Source organism: Miscanthus floridulus, chromosome 19 (assembly GCF_019320115.1).
Source record: "Miscanthus floridulus cultivar M001 chromosome 19, ASM1932011v1, whole genome shotgun sequence".
NCBI lineage: Eukaryota > Viridiplantae > Streptophyta > Magnoliopsida > Poales > Poaceae > Miscanthus > Miscanthus floridulus.
Window position 1 is genome coordinate 115,638,974 of NC_089598.1, and position 22,827 is coordinate 115,661,800.

The 22,827-nt window shown below is 45.8% G+C and overlaps 1 pseudogene; it reads right to left on the minus strand.

The window, feature by feature from the left end:
- Window positions 1-3,715: 3,715 nt before the first annotated feature.
- LOC136529320 (uncharacterized) lies at window positions 3,716-22,827 on the minus strand (annotated as a pseudogene).

Below are 22,827 nucleotides of genomic sequence, written 5' to 3' on the forward strand. Positions count from 1 at the left end.
AGACGCTTATATACACGAGCGTACACTCACCCCTATGAACGCATGCACACACACCCTAGTCCTATGAGCACTTTCAAAGAACTAAAGTCGAACCGGCAAATCTTAAGATTGACGAAGTCACCATAGACGTCTCGCCTACCACTGAAAGAATAGCGCCGTTAAATCCTAAAATAAATCCATAAAAATACGAGCACTCGTGTCAAGAGACTGAACCTGGATGGACATGTGACTTCTTGCTCTTGCTTCTCTGCGTGACGTTGGAACCGGTTATTGGAGGTATCTTAATGCTAGTTTAGAGCTAGCCATTGAATATACGCTAACTGAAGCTATTTTATTTATTTATTCAAGTCCGGCATGGGATCCGTGGAGCCAAGGGCGATGGTGTCAGTGTCAATGATCCCAACCTTTGACCTAGAACAGCAAAAGGGGGACATAATTTAGGACATCACATGAACTGCTCAGCTCAAAGATACTCCAAAATCCAAATCCACAAATATATTTCTGACAGGGTCCACCGTACATTCTTGCGAGAAATAAACAAGAAGATCAAAAGCAACCCCGCTTCACCGCCTTCACGTGAAGACAGAGAGACACCAACATGCCGAGCACTCGGTAGAAAAGTAAAAAGTTGTACCGTACACCGCAGCTGTAGTTGTCGGATACACTGGCCACAGCAGGCAACAGCTCCGTCCCCTACTCGCCATGTCGCGGATTTGTGTCTGCAGACACCAGGCAGGAGATGCGCCGCCGCTGCAGCGGAGCCGCAACCGGCCAGTCAGTGCTGCCTGCCACCTGCCAGCCACCACGTTGCGGCGCAGTTCTGGCCACTGACAGTTGACGCACCAACAGCTGCATCCACCGTCCGAAATACTCGAAGCTCCAGGTACCGGACTACGGACACCAAACGTCCGGACGGATATCGACCTAGTCCGTCTCTCTCTGCCTCACTTCAACTCGTAAGTGTACCTCACCCTCAACACTGCGCCCGCCGCTCGTGTCCGGATGGACGGCCGTGTAACCCACCCCTGCCTCGCAAGCACACCCTAGCCTCCTCTCTCTCCGCGTGGGCAGGACCCGGGAGCCAGCCCCTAGCTCGCTGCGCCACCGTCCATCGGTCCCCAGCTCTGCCACGCCCCATCTCCTGGCGCCCAGCCGCCCGAGCCATGCGCCCATCACTCATTGTGCCCTCATAAAACACTTGCAACATAAAACACTTGGATGCAACATACGTCGGACATACTGTTGCAACATATATGTGAAACATATACAACATCTAGATAAAACACTTGCAATATGTGTGTGAAACATATACAACATCCAGATAAAAATACTTGCAACATGTGTGTGAAATATATGCAATATCTAGATAAAACACTTGCAACATGTGTGTGAAACATATGCAAGATCCAGATAAAACACTTGCTGCAACATACGTCTGAAACAGATGAAATATTTTTTTTAAATGCTTGTAACATACCACTAAAAAACACTTGCAAAATATATGCAATATGTGCAACATCCCGATCTACTTTTGCAACACGCATATGTAACAATTGCAACATACATTTGAAACACTTGAAACATACATTTGCAATATAGGGGAGGAGAAGGCCGGGGCCGGCGGCGCGCGAGCCCCACCAGCACTGGCCATACGAGTGGGTGCCCTTGGCTCGGCCGGGGAAGACCTAAGGCACCACGACACTGCGCCCTAGCGGCCATGGCGCGGTCAACGACGCGCCCAACGGCGAGGGAGCGAGCGGCATAAGTGATTGGGACGCAGGTGAGCGGTGCAAGGAGCGAGGGCGCGTGGCGCAGCCGACGATTGGGGAAGGGCATGACGCGGCAGCCCTACGAGTGCGTGGTGAGGGAAGGGGCAAACGGATGAGCGGCCACGCTACTTCGAGGCGGCTGAGCGGTTAAGCATGTGTGGGAGTGGGGATTTGTTTGTGAGATAGGGCCCACTCCTGTGGAGCCGCGTCTGGACAGGAGTCACGGATGGACGCCTGTGTTGGATCATTATCGAATCACAAGATATATTTTCGCTAGATTCATGTGAATGAAACACACTACACACGCAGCTCACAAGAAACGTTCTCATGAAATGACTTGGTATCCAACAATCGTACTATGACCCACATCCCTACTCTGCAGCGATAGTGTGAGAGACTACGGGCCTGTTTGGGTTCCTTGGGCTCGGACTAAAGTTTAGCCCCTAAACTGGAGGACTAAAGATTAACCTCTTGGGGTGTTTGGATACCACAGCACCTTTTAGCCCACTTTAACTCACCTTGAAGAGACTAATTGGCTAATGGAGGGCTAAAGATTAGGCGCCCCCCTAGCCCTCCTGTCTGAATTCCAAAGGGCTAAAAGAAGAGGGCTAATCTTTAGTCCCTTGGATCAAAACATGCCCTGTGACTTGTTTGATAGGGTTCTCTCGAGCTCTCGCTCCATGTTATAGTACCTGAAGAGTCACAAAATATGGATTCTTCGTTAGACTCTTAATTTTTTCACGAGGAGAGAGAAAGATGGTTCCTAGCGTTACTATAGTTACGGTGCAGGAGCAACTGAGAAGTTGTAAACAGGCCCTATATAGCAAGGCAACTTCGTTGGTTCTAGCATCAACTAGCGATAATGTAACACGTCAAGTTTCGTCTCATGTGGAAGGGGAAAGGGCGCTCCGATTGCAGAGGTCGACGCTCACACACAACTGGTCCAGCATATGAAGCCTTCCTCTCCCTCTCTCTCCCAAACGTTGCAAGAGACTAAAGAGTGAATTCTTATATGCATTAAAACAATAGCAATCCCTATATGCCATAAAAAATGGCATTTCCTTAACACCATTATTTTAGTTTTTCATTGACCTGTTTGTCATTCGGTTTTTCTTAGGTTCTATTTGGCACATCTTTTCCAACAGTTTCAGAGTTGCTTTTACCAAATTGGTGAAAATGGAATAGCTCTTCAAGTGGAGCTCCTTAAGATCCAATCTCACAGGGCTGGACGTTAGGTGGAACTAAGAGCATCTCCAGCACTAGGAGAAAACTCCAACCTAAAAACTAGTTATTGGGGAATATACAAAACGTGTTTTGAGATTTTGAAAGTCTTCTCTCCAGCAGAACGAGAAAATTCAATCCCCAATGAGAAAACTAGTGGATTGGAGGAGGAGAGGTCTCCCCTTTATTTGTGGGGTGAGAGACTATGATTTTTTTTATTCAAAGGTGGGAGACTATGATTTGAGGGACTCAGAAAATCTTTTTCTCATTGGGGTTAGGTTTGGGGAACTGTTGGAGCTACAGAATCTCCAAAAATAATAGTTTTTTTTTCATTGGGGGTTAGGAAAGGGGACTGCCGAAGATGCTCTAAAAATATCTGCTTCTCTCAACTCTCTATCCAAGATGTACTATAAAAAGTTGTTTTATCAAGTGTTTTTTTTTTCCAAAAAAAGCTCTAGCTCCACCGGTGTAGCTGAAGCAAAAAAAAAAAAAAACTGCTATACTAAAAGAGGCCTTACTATTACTCTCATAACCTTTCATTCATGATTCATCCAAGAGTGTTAAGTTTTACAGATTCTGATGAGAAGTGAATAACTGAATTGGCTTTTCACCTTTTGTCATCTACTTGCCACTGTCCCTGTGATCGTCCTGTGCGTTATAAGGAATTTTTTTTTTTCATAGAACAGATGTTAACTTGTCTTGACTGTAACACAGCAATAGCACCTTTAGGATACTTGCGCCATGTCTTGATGATACTGATCTATCCATCCCTGTATGATCTCAACTTCTTGTCTCCTTTGTTCTATAACCCAGTCTGGATCATCTTTGGTTGCAGATCTAAGGTCCAAATGGTGAGCACCTGACCACCGGGACAAGTAACTACACATAAGTGAACTTTCAAAAATGCCACTGTGATCTTACTACATTTTTTCATCCAGCAATTTTCTTGCTCACCTTTCTCCGTGACAAGGGCAACGATGCTGGACGAGATGTTTTTGAGCACCCTGATTGCAACAGAACAGTAACCATTACGGTGTACCCTAGCACAGTTGTTATCTGAAGACTGAAGCTTTATTGACGAATGATCAGACAAAATGATGAAACGGTCCAGATAGACCTACCCGCCTCGACTCCATGGGTCTCGCATTCCGTTGGAGAAGATGATGTTGCTGCCAAACCTCTTGAGCACCTTATCAATTTTCTGCAGGATGTTAAGCAAGGCAGCACCAGATGAGCAATTTGCATATACCAGCAGCAATTGTTTCCAATGAGGGCTTATATGTACACGCGCTGAAACTCTAGAAACAACACTTACATATCCACCATATTCAGTGGTGATCCAATGCGGCCTGGGCCGAACCCCGAACAACTGGAAACACGTGCTGGACCTGTCCTCGTAACTGAAGGTGGATGGTGGGAACATGCTCTCGTTTGAGGATGACATCGGCATGATCATCTCTGTGCAAGCCTACACAGGAGTATGTCACAATCTCTGGTTCTCAGTGTTGTCACTAACATTTTACTAGTACTTAGCTTGTCTTTCAGTTTATTGTTTATATATACCTGCCACAGCCAGTAACTGAGGTCAAGAGAACGGGGGCTGTCTTCGTCCTCTATATGGTTGCAAGTTTGGTCTCCTGTGTAGTTATAGTACAAGCTCGCCGCTGCGAACACCTTTTCTAAGATGTCCGCATTTGCGGGGAACCCGTCAATGATCTTGCACATCTGGATAGGTTTTCGTAAGAAATAATAACATGTTAAGTACAACAGAAGTACAGCTTTTGTTCATGAAGATGGAGGGTTCAGTTTGGCAATTTTGTTGAAATGGGAGAAGTGGTTGCAAAATGTGGTTAAAATGGAGAACCTCCTTGACGGGGTAGGCAGGCAAATTCTCCAGGAATTTGGCCGGTGTTGGATAGTCCAGCATGGCAGTTTGGATGAATGCTCTCTGAAGCCACGCTTGAATTGAACCAGCGTACTTCACAGTCCTGAAAATTGAGTAAAAAAAACAATGCAACAAAGTCAAGTTGTAGCAGACTTATATACGGGTCTATCATCCCATATATGCAGGAAGTGATGGACATATCAATTTTCTCAGGTTATGAATGTGGATTTAAAAACATATATGTAGAGTAATTGGCAATTAACATCTATCACAACCAGAAAGAGATTTCATATTATCTATACAAGTATTGTGTTACAATACGAACAAAAGAGAGAGGAAAATATGTAATTTTGATTAGCTATAGCTCTCAAATTTATTCACAAATTTCAAATACTTGTGTCTCTCGAAATTACTGGCTCGTGAAGGAGCACGAGTTGCTCTACCAGTTTTTTTATATTAAGTCAAGATGTGCGTTATTCTAGAAAATACAATAGGTCCAGTTGCTATTACTATCGATGTTGCCAAATTAACGGTCATATGCTTATGTATTGTGTTTAAGAATTTTCTAAGATGTGCTGTTTTTGCTAGCGCATTTTGTGACGATTAATATATTGTATACAAAATGAGTCTAATTAGTAGTCACATATTAAAACTGCTCACCACCATTTGGATAATCTCCCTGAGATATAGTATATTGGGTAGTGGTTAGTTATCGACCAACCAGCTAGGATTTAGCGCTAGTTTGTACTTGTATTATTTACCCAATTGGGTGGCTGATAGAAATCTTATAGTTGTTTACATATGACAAGAGTACAAAAGACACAAATGCTTGCAAGTCATCTCATATATTTTTACCTGACAATGGAATCCAGTACTCAAGTTTTACTTGCAGACAAGACTAAGACTAGCAATAGAGCTCTCAACCCCTCACAATAATCAAGACTATTTTGAGTTTCAAATGAACTTACTTGCAGGCTCTGAACAGTTTACTGAGCTCAAGGAGCCCCTCGTCATTGGAGCCCCTCTGATGCAGCAATCCCATGTTGCCTTGATCACACTGAAGCAGTTCAAGCTCTCAGACTGCAAAATTAATTGAAAATCACAATCAGTTGATATCTAAGAGAATTAGAGAAGATGGCATTATTTAGCCTGAGATAAAGACTGACCTAGCATTATTACTCAGATAAATATCCGAGCATGTGGTACGTTTTTGTGCGTTATTCACGGAATGTGTCGGGGTCAAGATACCCCGTGTGTCTCAGGGCACCGATTAGTTACTCGCTCGAGTGGTTCAAGCCAGCAGGAGCCCAACAACTGTGGCCCATTTAAGCCACACGGGACCTAGGCCATATACCAAGACAAGCGGTGCACCATAACCTCTCCATCTCCTTCCACCACACGCTACACAACCGCTCTCGACCTCTCCTTCGTCTCAACCCCCGGGGAGGGACAAGGAGAGATCGGGACGCGGTCAAGTATGTCTGCCCTTACAGGGACAGGCACGCTCCACTCACTCTACCAGGACTGAAAGGACAACCATCTCGGGGGCAGACGTCGTCCCTGCGCGCCCCTGCATGGACAAGACAACACCAACAGATGGTAATGACCGGTACGGCATCCCACCGTCCAAATCCAGCGCGACAAGACGGATGTACGGCCCCACCCGCTACGGGATGGGGCGCACAACCTCAGCCTTGACTTTCAAGACCGGCTAGGCCACCGGGGACCTCGACCTTGCAATCTAGGGTCGAGGCCCACGACATCATGACTAGCAAAGGCGACCGACGACCCGGGAGCGGCTACCTGCTCCCGCACTATCGCAACGACACCACCAGTGGAACAAGAGACGATGACGAAAACCACGGCAAGACCACGTCGCACAGGACAATTGGTGAACCACCACCGTGCCAACAGTGCCATCACGACCAACATTGTAGCATCACGTCACGCCACGCCACGACGTGGGAGCAAGACCACAGTGACCATGATGATGACCATACTTGAACGTGCGATGACGCCAGGAGAAGACATGCTTGCTTGCATGCCAAGTTTACTTTCTCCTTCCCTCGGGCTCACGACCACTCGGTCGGGAGAACCCCCCTCTCTATATGTAACCTAGCCCCCGAACTCTATACAAGGGCGGCCAGGCATCCCTTTTGGTGGACGAACTCTCGAGACTTCATTCAAGCATTCATTCACCTCACTCCTACCTCATTCCCTTAGCTTACACACCCTCATTGTAAGACTTCAGAGCACTTGAACCGAGGAACACGAACTCGAACCATTTCTGAGACTGGACGTAGGGCTCTGGCCCAAACCAGTATAATTCCTTGTGTCTTTGAGTGCTACCATCGTCTTCCTAGAGCAGCGCGACACACGTATAAATTCACTAGTCGGTTTACAAAACACCGACAGAATGTGTTGCACTACGAAAAAAAGGCTTTAGAAAACAGAGCCCTGATTGAAAGAGGCGAACATTTTAGGTGCTCTATAAATGGCCAGGTGGGCCCAGGCAAACACCAGCCTATGTTAATCATTTATAGAGACGGACTGTCCCTGTAAATGATTATTCTCAGAGATGGATTGCCTAGCCTTTAGAAATCAATTATCAATAATAGCACTCTTAAGATGCCTCTATAAATATTTGTTAAAAGGAATTCATAATTTTTTCGTATGAAGTTGGTTGGAGACGAACTTCATACCGAAACTATATACCTTGATGCGACATGCAATTTGCAGTTGACAAGTTTTAAACTTGAAGCTTAATCCATTTTAAGTTCTTAGCTTTTGAAATTTAAAAATTAAAATTTTCAAACAACCTCAAATGTTTACATGGTATATATCAAAATTGTAGTTATCATGATCTAACAATTTATAGTGAATTTTTTTTATTTGAAGTCATTTAGAGTCCTAGATGTTCAGTTTTATTTCTTAGATTTTGAAGTTATGAATTTAGAATTCCCAAACAATATCAGATGTTGACACGATGTATACTAAAGTTATAGTGCTCAACACGATCCACAACTATATAGTTGACAAGTTTTTTTATTTAAAATCTTTTAGTCCTAAAAATATTTGTTTTTAAATTTTGATATAAGATTTTCAAATAATGTCACAAAATTGTAGTGCTCGACTAGATCTAAAACTTTATAGTTGAAACGATTTTTGTTTGATACTAGCTCGCTGAATCCAGGGGCAGGAATGTTGTAGGCATCAAAGAAGAGCGGTGAGCTTGTTGTGGATGCCACATTGCCACTGCTTGATATCTGACTAGAAGGGGTTGAACTTGAAGCTGAGCGCTAGATCCTTCTTCCTGACCTACTGCCCCCCTCCACATTAGCGCAACAAAATCATTAACACGAGTGCCATCATCCAGAAGCCATGACACCATTCACCATCCTTGAGTGCTAGGTCAACTCCAGCCCCAACTAGATCTAATAAATGGCTACGCCACCATTGTCGCTAATCCAAGTGGGGACTGAACCCACAGATGAGGACGACAGTGGTCGGTTTGGAGGGCTAGATCTAGAAGGCGACAGGGTGGGTGGTGGGTCTAGTTTGGGGCAGTGGCTCCCGAGGTATGGTGGAGGATTCGTATAGGGGTGGTGGGTATACAGAGAGAGGAGAGAAGGGGATCCGACTGGAGTTGGATGGAGAGGGTGTTATTTAGAATTTTCCTTGGGCCACTCGAAACAAATGGGTCTTGAGTGTATTTATTAGAGCTAGGCCACTTAAGAGTGTCTCCTTTGAAAATAGATTTATAGAGTTGTGTTTTCCCTTTTGGCCACTAGATGATTTCTAGAGGCGGTAGATTGATTAATATGTCCGCCTCTATAAATAAATTTGCTATCTCCTAAAATTGTTTATGCAATAGTAAATTTTATACGATTAAGATAAATTTTGGAACCAAGAGAGTACCTTATAGTCTTGCGAGGCAACATTGTAGAAGCTACTCCAAGGTGTTATGTAGTCAAACTGTAGGATTGGTGCAGAGGATGCCAAGGCCCCAATGGTGACATGGGGGTACTTGAGCCTAAACCAAGAAGCTAGCACTACAAACAACAAGCATTCCATCAAGCACGACATCAATTAAAAATGGATGAGTTTAATTAGCTCACATCCTCACTCTATCCTTTTACATGTTCTGAAAATCATCGAAATTGGAAAATTTTGAATTTACAACAAACCAATTTAATTTAATGCAAATAAGGCTCAACTCTTCCAACAGGAATAAATTTGAATTTTGAAAATATTTTAAAAAACATTGACGCAAAATGGTGTGCATGCTTGAGTGCCTTGATTGTTTGAGTGAAGCATTGGTGGTATGAATCCCTACGTAAATTCCAAATCCAAAAATACAGACTTGCCCTTTATTCATAAGCCATTATGGGCTAAAAAACCTACCCTCCCATTCTTTCTGGTCTAGCATAAAACCATCATCTCTCCTTCTACTTCATGTCTTCATCCTCCCCATTGGCTGTCTCCTCCCCTTCTCGGTCCGATCCATATGCATCGCCCACCACTTTCCACCCTTATTACGGCCCACAACCCATGCTGGCCTAAACTACATCACAACCATGCCCACTCTTTAGACCACCCTATTATCCCTTCATTGCCCCCATCTGCATATATAGCCGCCGTGTGGCATCCATGTTTGGTATAGCTACTAATGCATGGATCTAGCAATCAACTTTATATTCCCCATCATGATTTTTTACCTCTGCACAATAGCACTGACCACGCAGCTATTAAGTCTCCTACTCACCTTGTCCCATCTATTGTGACAAGAGCTCCATGTAAGCTCAGGTCTTCACTGAGCCTTCCCAATGGCTCCACACTTTGGCTAAGGCTTGCCACCACCCATACCACCATGCAATAAAATGTCAGTTCTGGCTAAGGCTTGCCACCACCCATGCCACCATGGAATAAAATGTCGGTCCTAGGAGAAAATATCTCCACTCAGTGAGCTCGACTGTTGCCAGCTATAGATAGGGGCCCTAGATGCATGCATCCCTCTCTTTGCACAAAGCATGAGTAGTAACCATCTCCTATGCTCTCCTCAACCCCCTCCAATGGAACTAAACACCATCACTTACTATGGATATCCTTCTCTATTCCGCACTTTAGCCTAAATAGCTCTCGGCCAATCTCCTTGACCCTTTATCCTCCTTATTCACCTCACATCTTTCCTCCTGGCTCTTGCCCTTCTACTTTGGCCCAATCCCACTTGCCATCTCCCATTGGACTCTAACGCCACTAATAACTACCAGCGTAGCACCAACACACTATAGAACCCCTTCCCTCTTCAGTAGCATTCACTACAGCATGTAGACACCCCCAAGCCCCTTAACATAGGCCAAAACCCTCTTCTCCCATGACCTCACATGTGGTGCCACCACCCTTCCTAGCTTAGTTGAGCACGTCATCACTCTAGTCATTAATTTGTAACACTATGCGTCTAAAATCAACTTATGACCTAGCTCCTCATGCAAAATGGCCCTACATATGTGTAGCATCTCTTACACTTTCGTCTTCACTTCGTGTAAAAGGGTTAATCGATCTGGAGGTGCTACATTTGGAACAATAAGGACTATAAGATGACCATCACCCTCCTAAACTTCCAAGGTGGTAATAAACCCACCAACTACAACAACACGTGCATGGGCCAGCTATTATAATCTACTAATGAGGTGGGGCTTAGTACCACCTTGGAAGTTTAAGAGAATGAGGGCCAACTTATAATCCTTGTCACTCTAAACATAGAATCTCTAGGTTAACCCTTTTACACGAAGCAAGGACGAAAGTGTAAGAGAGGTGCTAAGCGTATGTCAGCCTATTCTGCATGAGGAGCTAGGTCATAAAGCCAATTTTGGATGCAAGGTGTTACATTGACTATCATCAAGGGCCCCATCACTAGGTTTGCCTCATCGAGCTAGACCAAATGGTGACGGGTTGGCCATAGTCGAGTACAAACGATGCCAACGACAAGCATTCTAGTGAGGATGTGGTGGGGTAGGGGCATCAAATGTCTCTACGTGACTACATCTATGCCACCCGCTTGAATGCCTTTCGAAGCCATCACCTCTCATCATGTTGCCCTGATTTCTCTCTGCATCAACGTGACACATAGGCCCCACTGCTCATGCCATTGCCTATTATCCATCGCCACCCTATCGAGCCACCATGCACTTGGTCCACTAGACTATACACAAACCTTGTCCTTGGCCCATAGCCCATGAGCTATGTTAATATCACATTCATCCTAGTTGCTTGGTCAAGATTGACTGTATAAACACATTAAAGCCCCTAGTTTGGGCTATGGTGATTAATGAACGCAAGTTTATGTGGCTAATATGTTTGTAGGGTTAATGACAAAGAGTTAATCACATTGGAATTTTGGTTTTCTTGGCCCTCGGTGATGGATTAAGTGTATGGCACAAGAATATTCGTGAAAGGCTAAGAACAAGGTATTGGAAGTTTTGTTTTCTTGGCCCTTGGTGATGGACTCAGTGTATGGCACAAGAATATTTGTGAAGGCTAAGAACAAGGTAGTGTCTAAGTGTTGACTTGGTGTTAGGAGCACATAGATATACTGTTAGAGTTTTTGTTTATATTTGGCCAAACTACTAATGGGGTCAAGATTAGTAGCTTGATCAAAGTTGGAGTTAAGAGCATTTTTGAAGCACACATGGGAGGTACTTTGCGCAAAGTTGATCAAGAATGTCCGAAACATATAGATTGTAAGTCAAACATCTCAAAGAAGTTGAATTGTACGAAATTGGACTTTAAAAATATCAAGAATTGAATTTTAAAGTGCACCGAAGCAGGTGACATTGTGCCATACTAAGTGTTAGCCTGTGTTACTTACCGATGTGTCGACCGGTGGATGATCTAGTTGCAATTATAATTTCAATGTGGACATGCTTGTTGGAGTGCACATTATGATTTAGTGACATCTTAGTGTGGTCGACAGATTATCCAACATTATATCATTGTGCAATGGATAATTCAAGTTGACATAGTTACTAATGTGCACCATGTGATCCACTAGGTACCTTAGTGGCAACAACATATCATCTGGTGCGAACAATATTCAAGAATTTTCAATAGTAGCTATTGGAAAAGCAGGAAGAATAGGGTCACCGGGTAATCTGGTGCTCCTCAGTGAGGCACGATGGATCGTTCAGTGATAACTTTCTTTGTAGTCTTTTCCAACATCTAGGAGGGTTTACTCATATATGGAGAGGCAATGTGGTGAGGTTGAGGGCACTTCTAGTTAAGGAGAGTGCTTAGGATCGGAGTGATCTTCGTGTGCATCCTTATGCTCTTCACTTGGAGGCTTATCAAGTGAAGATCAAAACTTGTTACTCTTGGAGTTTGCCATCTCTTAGATAGCCAGATGGAATAGGTGACTGTGTATATGGAGTTAATTGTTGGAAGACTCCTACCTTTGAGCTTGGTTCTAGAGTGGAGAATGTATACTTATAGTGGATCCTCAACTCAAGGGAGCTCAACCCTTATTAGTGTATCCTCCAATAACATGGATTAGGGGTAGTGGCAACTACTCAATACCACATGAACAATATGGTTCTTTCTTGTCCACCTGTGTCATTCATAAGGATTACATTCATTGCTTCTAGGTGTGCTTGATACATATTGTGTGAATCTTTTGATATACTTGATTTGTCTTAGTGTGATTTAGTAGCTATAGGTTTCACTACTAGAAAACTGGACTTTGCCGAGTGCCTGAGACTTTGCCGAGTGCTTTTTATCGGGGCACTCGGCAAAATAAAGCACTCGGCAAAGGTGGCTTTGCCGAGTGCCAGGCACTCAGTAAAGCCTGGCTCTCGGCAAAACTGGGCTTTGCCGAGTGCCGCGATCCCACTCGGCAAAAGGTGGCCGGCCCGTGACGGCGGCCACCTGCCGTCAGATTTTGCCGAGTGCCTAACGGCCGACACTCGGCAAAATTTTTTTTATTTTTAAAAACTTATTTTGCCGAGTGCCAGCCCCAGACACTCGGCAATTTTTTTTTATTTTTTAAAAAATATTTTGCCGAGTGCCAGAGATAGGCACTCGGCAAATTTTTTTATTTTTTAAAACTTATTTTGCCGAGAGCCAGACCCAGGCACTCGGCAATTTTTTTTTAAAAACATATTTTGCCGAGTGTAAGCCTTGGGCACTCGGCAAATTTTTTTTATTTTTTTAAAACTTATTTTGCCGAGTGCCAGCGCCAGGCACTTAGCAATTTTTTTTATTTTTGAAAATCATATTTGGCCGAGTGCCTCCTGGGCCAGCACTCGGCAAAGCCCACTTTGCCGAGTGCCCCCCATGGCACTCGGCAAAATAATTTTTTTTTTATTTTGGGCCCAAATTTTTTTCTAGGGCCTTGTGACAGTATTTCAAACTCTATTTTAAAATTTGGGACAATTTTGACTTTTTTGATATATTTCATTAGTTTATTTCGTTTCGTCGAATTTTTTGGGATATTTCAAATTTGAACTGTAGGTACATGGAATAATGGACTTTGGTCATCCAAAAATTGATACTCATGATATTTAGGGTATGTTTAGGCCGTATCCAGGAACTCACATGAAATCTTGAGCATCTCGTTGATGTAACATGTTGAGGTACTTGCCGGAAATGTGATTTTAAATTATATAAAATGCAAACGAAGTCCAAAAATCACGAAACTTGTCGAGGCGTCGTGTTATCGCATGTGGAGGCTGTGGTAAAAAATTGAAAAGGTTTTGAGCAAGTTGTGACGTCGGATGCCAAAAACCCAGACATCTCCACATGTGATCACAGTGATCACATGTGGAGATGTCTGGGTTTTTGGCATCCGACGTCACAACTTGCTCGAAACCATCTCAATTTTTGGCATCCGACTCCGCTCCCGACTCCGCCCACAACGTCGACGAGCACACAACATCCACGCCTCATTAGCGGTAGTGCCATGCCCTCAGCGCCCCGCTCCTGACTCCGCCCACCGTCGACGAGCACACTAGGTTTGCCCTTCCCTTTCTATTCAAATCGTGCAATAGATGTCGGCCATCGAGCCCTTGTTAGTAGTAATAGTTGTTGTATGTGGTTTTCGGCCATCGAGCCGTTGTTTGTGGATGTTGGCCTTCGTGCTGATCTTTTTTGCAGGCTTTTGAAACCTCCCCGAGCAGGGGAGGTTCTGCCGAAATTTTCAATTGTCACTAATGGATTGCCTTTTTATGCAGGAGGAGGCCCCGGCGGAGGGACCTCGGTGACCCCGATTGTCTTCATCAGCGTTGCGGGTCTGCCTGCACCGCGTCGCGGCGCCACTGCACCGACTCGCCATAGCCCCGCTAGCCTGACCTCACTGGCACCCTAGGTATAACCCCTATATCCATATCATGGTCTTAGGTCACTGATCCCAGTTAGGCGTCTCCCGTCCAAAAGAGATACGGTCGGAGTTATGCAGGTCTTTGCATATCTACGAGCGTTTCTGTTTTGGATTGTCCACGTTTTTTGGACAGCCCACGGATGCATAGATGGGTTAGTTTCCATGGTTCGCTCTGGTTTGAGATGGTGTTTTGTCATCACCCCCTGTTGTTCTCTGGATACACACTCTCCCTTGCAGGACATGTATCAGGAGAACAACGGGGAGGTGCTGCCGAAATTCCATCTCGGATAGGAGCATAGCATGGAAACTAACCTCATCTATGGATCTGCAGGTGGGATTAGGACCTATCCTCACCTATTAGAGAGTAGGGACACCGCGTAGATGCAATTGATGGTGACTCATATGTGCTGATACGTCTATTAAAGGATGGAGGACCATGAGTGGATGTACACGCTCCAGAGAGACAAGCATGATTACGACTTGCTGTTTATAGTCAAGGTCGAAGAATTCTTATAGCATGCATTTGGCGAGAGTGCTGGAGGCCATTCTCTAGTGGTTTGTCCATGCAGCGGTTGTGACAACAGAAGAAGGAAAGATAGGTTAACCATGGGTAAACATATTGTGAAGTTTGGATTTACTCTGGGCTACCACTGGTGGATCCACCATGGTGAAGCCGATCATATCAGGGAGGAGGTGGTGAGACCATGGCTCGAGGCTTTCAATGATGATGCCGGGGTAGCAGACATGCTGGATGACACGCACCAAGCTCAGTTCACTGAAGGACGTGACAAGGAGGAGATGGAGGCTGCCGTAGATGCCTTCTACCTAATGTTGGACTTGGCACAGAGACCCCTTCACGATCATACTAATGTTTCTCAGCTGGATGCCATTGGTCGCGTAATGAGGTTGAAGGCCGAGATAAACCTAAGTCGAGAAGGCTTCGACAAGATGGTGGCCGTGTGGAGCGATATGCTACCGAGGACACACATTATGCCGAAGAACTTGTACGAGTCAGAGAAGCTCCTTCTTGCACTTAAGATGCCATATGACAAGATACATGTGTGTCCGAAGGGGTACGTCCTATTTAGGAAAGAACACGTGGATGCAAAGTACTGCCTGAAGTGTAAATCCTCTAGGTACATGGAGGTAGACTCAGGCGATGGCCAGAAGAGGTAGCTTAAGATCCCCATGAGAGTCCTATGACACCTTCTGTTCCTGCTGAGGCTCCAACGGCTATTCATGACCGAGGAATCCGCGAAACAGATGACATGGCACAAAAATGGCACACGGTACAATCCTGAGAAGATGGTACATCCATCCAATGCTGATGCATGGAAGTACTTCAATTCACGGCATCCTCTCAAAGCAGAGGAGGCTCGTAATGTACGTGTCGTGCTGGCAACAGATGGGTTCAATCCATATGGCATGATGGCTGCACCATACACATGTTGGCCCATGTTCGTCATCCCTCTGAATCTCCCCCCCCCGTCGTCTCCTTTCAACGGCATACCATGTTCCTCTCATTGATAATCCCTGGACACCTGGGGAGTAATATGGGTGTCTTCATGGAGCCTGTGATAGATGAGTTGATCGATGCTTGGGTCAAAGGGGTGTGGACATACGACCGAGCTACGAAGACTAGCTTCAAAATGCACGTTTGGTACCACTACTCCCTGCACGACTTCCTGGCGTACGGGTTAATGTGCACCTAGTGCGTTTAGGGGAAGTTCCCATGCCCAATATGCAAGGAAGCTATGAGGTTCATATGATTGAAGAAGGGTGGCAAGTATTCGTCGTTCGACAAACATCGTCAATTCCTCCCTCTTGACCATCCATTCAGAGAAGACATCAAGAGCTTTATGAAAGGTGTCAAAGTGATGAACCCTAGACCATGCTTAAGGACTAGGGTGGAGGTTCGTGCTCAGATAGATGCTCTCGTGCCCAATGAAGATGGTGGTTTCGTGGGATATGGTGAGCAATATATGTGGACTCATAAGTCCGGCTTGACGAGGCTCTCCTATTTCGATGACCTCCTACTGCCCTATAACATTGATGTCATGCACACTGAAAAGAATATCGCCGAGGCACTTTGGGCAACACTCATGGACACTGACAAGTCTAAGGACAACCCTAAGGCTAGAGTGGACCTGGCGAAGTTGTGCGATAGGCCAAACCTAGAGATGCAGCCTCCTGCAATAGGAAAGCAGTGGACAAGGCCTAGGGCCCCCTATGTCTTGAAAATCGATCAAAGGAGGGAAGTACTTTGATGGATCAAGAATTTAATGTACCCTGATGGGTATGAAGCGAATCTGAGCAGGGGAGTGAACTTAGAGACTCTGCGAGTCAACGGGATGAAGAGTCATGACTACCACATATGGATTGAGCGGATACTTCTGTCGATGGTTCAAGGCTATGTCCCTGAGCATGTTTGGCTAGTGCTGGCAAAGTTGAGCTACTTCTTTCGCCAGCTTTGTGCCAAGGAGCTATCTTCGACCGTCATTACAAAATTGGAAACTATGGCACCTGAGTTGGTCTGTGAGCTTGAGAAGATCTTTTTACCCGGCTTCTTCTTGTCGATGCAGCATCTGATTGTGCACCTCCCGACCGAGGCATGGTTGGGGGGGCGTGCAGGACTGTTGGTGCTATCTAATCGAGCGATGTCTAAAGACTCTTCGCAAGAAATGTACAAATAAAACCAGAATTGAGGCTTCCATTGTAGAGGCAAGCATTCAAGAGGAGGTTGCAAACTTCACGACACCCTACTACAAGCCAAACCTTCCTAGCAAGCATAATCCACCCCCTCGTTTCAATGCTGGCGAAGTTGAATCAACCCTCAGCCTTTTCAAATGCCAACTAGGCAGCGCAAGTGGATCGACCCCCAAGAGATTGGATCCAGAAGAGTGGCGCAAAATCACGCTATATGTGTTCACCAACCTTGTCAAGGTTGCACCATTCATTAAGTAAGTTCTCAACGAACTTGTTTCAATACGACGTCACAATTCTGTATCGAACCCCATTGATTCTCTTTGGTACAGGGAATTTGTTCGTCAAGAGTGGCATCAATCATGGGATCCTACCCCGCACGAACATGATACCCTTCTTTCAGAGGGTGCGGGAGCTGGGAGGCCTAATTTCATTTCTTGGTTCAAACAAAAGGTCATATGTTCATCAATATTCCTTAGTAGCTCGTACATTCCAATAGTATAACGATGTATCATGCTTGAGTTTGCAGGCACAAACCAATGCGTCCATGAGTAACGAGTTGAGATAGGTTGCAAATGGCTTCAAGTTAAGGGTAAAGTCATATACCGGTTATGACATGAATGGATATTGCTTCCACACATCAAGACACGAGCAGACTCGGCCCGGTCAGAAAACCACCAACAGCCAAGTTTTTACGCCGGGCACTAATGGCGTTGAATACTATGGAATAATTGAGGAGATCTATGAACTTGAATATGAGGGCCGAGTACCTCTTACTCCTGTCATATTCAAGTGCCACTAGTTTGATCCTGGATGAACGAGATAGACCCCTCATCTTGGGCTAGTCGAGATTAGGCATGATTCCTTCTATAAAGGAAAAGATGTCTATATTGTGGCTCAACAGGCCATGCAGGTATATCATACGCCATACGCGTGCCAAGACAAAGACCATCTTAAGGGTTGGTCTATTGTGCACTAGGTATCTTCGCATGGTAAACTACCTGTTCCAAACGATGAAGATTACACCTTCGACACAAACACATATGATGGAGAGTTCTATCAAGCAGATGGGCTACAAGGGAGCTTTGAGATAGTCTTACTCGGTGTGACGACCGCCATGGAAGTAGATAATGAAACGGTTGATGATGAGGACCCTAGAGATGTAGTGCTAAATCCGAAGGACATTCAAATGCTTGAGCGATTCCATTTAGGCAAAGACAATGAAGAAAACACAGAACCTTCAGATAGTGTAGCCCATTTGGACAATTTTGATAGTGATGATGAGACCTATGACCCCAATCATGAAGATTATTCCTAAACCATGTAATACTATGTTTTTTATTAAATTTTGTTATGTTTATTCATTTTGAACTATTTGACATGTATGTACTAACGCTTTTTTGTTCATTCTTTGTACATTGCAGGTTACAGAACAAAGATGGTGGGCAACTATTCACCGAGGTAGGTGCTCTTGGTGTACTAGAGGCTACGCCCTCCTGATGGAGGCGAGGGGACGTCTTCGCCCCCAGCGGCGAGAGCAGGCCCAGGTCGCCCTAGCATGGGGAGGGGCAGGGACCGGGGTCGCCCCAGGAGGGACCCGCCTCCTCCCTTGGCTCTCGACTAGCCGGAGGACCCATCTCCTACCCTGGAGGACCACGTGGCGGCCACGGGCATGACCACAGACACTCCATCGGGGGACGAGGGGACTCAGCAGACGGAGGATAGTTCTGCTCAGTCGACTCCCTACCTGCGAGGTCCCATAAGCCTTCCTCTGGTTCCGCTTCCTGACCGACGCCCACTGGTTCATCCTGTGGGAAGAAGGTAAGTAACTATAGATGTTATCACTAGTACTTCATATGATACGTTGAAAATCAAAAGAGAAACTGATATTTTTTCTTAATCACTTATGCAGGGGCTGGCTAGTTCTGCCAGGTGCTCTTGACCCCCCACGCACCCCCGCTACCGTCCTAGGATGTCTGTGCAGGAAACACTTCCTCAGCCTTGTGGACTTGAAAGAGGAGAGGTGGGAGCCGGCCTGGTCATGGGACAGGTACAAGCTCGGCTCGGATGACGAGCAGGACAACAAGCAGGAGCGGGTTTTGGCGGACTTTTGGGTAAGTGTCTCACAACATAGCTCAATACATCTCCTCCATTGGTTAAGTCTTTTATTGAAATAATGAACGGATACATCATGTTTGTATGCAGAGGTACTTCAAGGCCAAAGAAGGTCGAGAGACCCTGGCGGATCAGACGGCACACAGAGCCTGTAAGAAGTACGTCGGTGACATGATTCACGAGGCGCGACTCTAGACCCACGTCGACTACTATAGGTCCATCAAGAAAGAGCCCCTCAACAAAACCGGCACAAGAAAGGTGGCGCTAACCAAGGAGCAGTACCTTCAGGTAGGTGAATAATATTGATTCATTTTGAGATTTAGTAGGTCTAGAATTGATCTTTTTATATGTCAAACACTTGATGATGTGTAGGTGCCGGCCTCGTGGTGCATGTCGCATAGATTGACATGGTCGAGGATCGTGGATAGGTACCTTGACCCGGCATACATCGCAAAGCACAAGCAAGGCAAGCGAAAGCAGGCACTGAGGACCGGTCCAACTCACCACCAAGGCAGCCGCAACCTCCCCGCATTCAAGCGGGCACTTGTACGAGATGTCATTTATCTATTCTAACGCTTAATTTTGCCTGATTTTTAATCATCTTGCTGTCTTTCTCGTAGGAGGTGGCACACCTGGACGTGTCGGTGTCGGAGTTTGGGGCATGGGCTGTGTCCCACATGGGCCCGGTGAAATCCGATGTCGTCTTCAACCCGAATGCCACTGCCCAGGCTTACTCTGACCCGAGCGTCCACGCTAAGATCAGAGACTATGCGGATGCGGTTAGGGCGCTCCGTGGCTCAGATCACAATCTGAGCACTGAGCCCCTTGAGACAAAGGTGATCATGAGGCTAGGGCAAGGCAGGAAGCATGTGCGGTTGTGGATTGCAGACGACGCCGACTCCTCGAGCTCTGCACCCTCTCTCTCCGATGTGAGGGCACGGAGCACAGCCAAAAGCCTTCCCATACGTGCACGGCCTACTCCAACACTGTCGCGGGTCGACGAACTTTAGGTAATTCCGGTTTCACTCGTCGTACATTGAACGTTACACACATTGATCAGATTTGCAATAGTGAAACATGTGATTGAAACACTGCAGGCCGAGCTGGCAGAGACAAGAGAGACGCAAGCGCACCTGACCGCAGAGCTGGAGGCCACGAAGAAGCAGATGACGGACATGTATCAGATTATGCAAACCATCGGGCAAGCATCGGGTGTCCAAGTGCAGTTGCCAGCACCAGCTCTGGTTCGACACTTCACTCCTGTGAGTATGAAAGTTCAATGCGTTTGTGCCGTTGGGATTTTCGGTCTTCGTGCCGTTGTGATTTTCGGCCTTCGTGCCGTTGGGATTGTCGGCCTTCGTGCCATTGTGATTGTCGGCCTTCGTGCCGTTGTTTCTTGCAGGTTGGAAACCTCTCCGTGCAGGGGAGGTGCTGCCAAAATTTTCAATTTTGAGTCTAACACATGCAATCTCTTCTCTTTTGTGCAGCCTCCGTCGGCGGGTTCAAATAATCCTGCTACCGTGTCACCGGCGGCTGATCGCGTCAACCCTTCGCCGCAGTTCGGTCCTTCACCGCAGTCCGGGGGACCACACCTGCAGTCTCCGTCGCCGCAGTAGGGATGTTGAACTTTGTGATGTTGAACTTGTAATAATAAACTTGTGATGTTGAACTTTGGTGCATTTGTGATGGATTTTCGATGAATTTATTAAATGTGCGTGTGCTTGTGATATATAATGCATGTCGGTAATATAGATGTGGTGATTGATGTATATATATATATATATATATATATATATAGACTGTTACAATGGAGTGTAAAAAAATTTGTAATTCTCGGGGTCCTTGCCGAGTGCCATGGGCAAGGCACTCGGCAAAGATTTTTCAAAAAAAAAAAATTCTTTGCCGAGTGCCTTGCCGCGGCACTCGGCAAAGTATTTTTTTTAATAAAAAAATTCAGAAATTCTTTGCTGAGTGCCTAAACAGGGGCACTCGGCAAAGAATTATTAAAAAAATAAAAAAAAATTTGCCGAGTGCCTAGGTAGGGGCACTCGGCAAAATAATTTTTTTAAAAAATACGACAAAGTAATTTTTTTAAAAAATACATTTTTTTTGCCAAGTCCTGGGTCGGGCACTCGGCAAAATAACCGTTAACGGCCGGCGCCGCAACGGCCGAAAATATTTTGCCGAGTGCCGCCCTAAGCACTCGGCAAATTTTTTTTTTATTTTGCCGAATGCCCGGATAAAAAGCACTCGGCAAAGACCCTTTGCCGAGCGGACTTTGCCGGGTGCTACACTCGGCAAAGGCTTTGCCGAGTGCAAATGGCTCTTTGCCGAGTGTAAAAACACTCGGCAAAGCCCCTGCCTCCAGTAGTGTTTCATTCTTGGAGAAATTTCTAAGGACTCCATGGTAGTGTGTTGTAACTAAGGACATAGCTTAGTGTGGATCAATGATCTTTTGAGAATAAGATGACAAACACGTTAACCATTTGCGTGGTTTAGAAATGACTTACTACCACCATAGGAGCCACCGAAGACGACTACAGGTGCAGTCTCGGCTGAGAGGTTCTGTTTAAGACTGGTGATGAGAATGGCGAAGTCGGCGAGCGCCTGCGTTGACGTCAAGTAGCCCAGTGCCTCTGCTGAGTTGTTCCCAAACGTCAATGACTCCCCGTACAACCGATGCTGGTCATGGTAGCAGAAACGGTAACATAAATATGCAAACATAAACAAATCACAGTCGTAATAGAATTGGGATAAATGATAGCTTCTTTGTCTTCAAAATGTATCCGTATTAGATAAAACCAATTCCATCTCGTTTAATTCAATGTTTTAAATCTCAGACGAAAACATTTATCCGAGCCTCTCAAACAGCTAATAGCAGAGCTAAATGTGTTGTACATGGATATAAGTAGGTTGACCTATCTCAAATAGCTATGAGCGGACTACAACCGCAGTTATAACCGGAGATTTAAAACTTTTTGTTTTAATTGCATTATCGTAACGGAAAGCTGCATCAGGACTGGCAGCCTGGCCAATCGATTTCTCATATCTCCATGCATGGAGACGAGGAAGACAACAACAGTCAGCAATCCGGCAGGTGCCTTGTCAGGTGAGTTGGGCACTGTCTCACCTAGCAAGTACAGTAATATGGCGTCCTTGTTGTCTCGTCGTGAAACTCGTCATTTTTTTTATTTCGTTATTATGCCAAATAGCAAATATGTATGATCTGTTTTAAGATGGTTGTCTTCGACAGCGTGCACAAGTATTTGTACCTCGATGAAGACCAGGAGGGCGCCGAACTTGGGCGCGATATCGAACATGAAGCCGGCGTTGATGGCGATCGACTCAATGCCAATCTCGCCGCCAGTGTACACGAACAGCGGCCCGGTGCTGCCGGTGCCGCCTTTGCCGCCGCTGGGCCTCCTCCAGAAAGTGTCGTTGACGAGGTACTTCTGATAGAATACCGTCGACGCGTTGGCCGTGAAGGAGAAGTGGTCCAGCTCCTGCGGGAAGTAGTGCACCGTGAACGGCCCCGCCGTGGTGTCGGTGCCATCGGTGGCAGCGGGGACGAGCTTAGTAGCGTCCGGGCTGCTTGTTGCTTGACGCAGACGCTGCTGCCGACGAGCCTGCTGCACGTGAGATGGACTGATTGGCGGGAATTGATTGGGGTTGGAGTGTGCCGGCAGTGCCGCTGCGGATGGTGCATGTGAGAAGGCTGCAGCGAGCAGAAGCAACAAGAACGAGAGCATAGGAGGTGCCGCCAT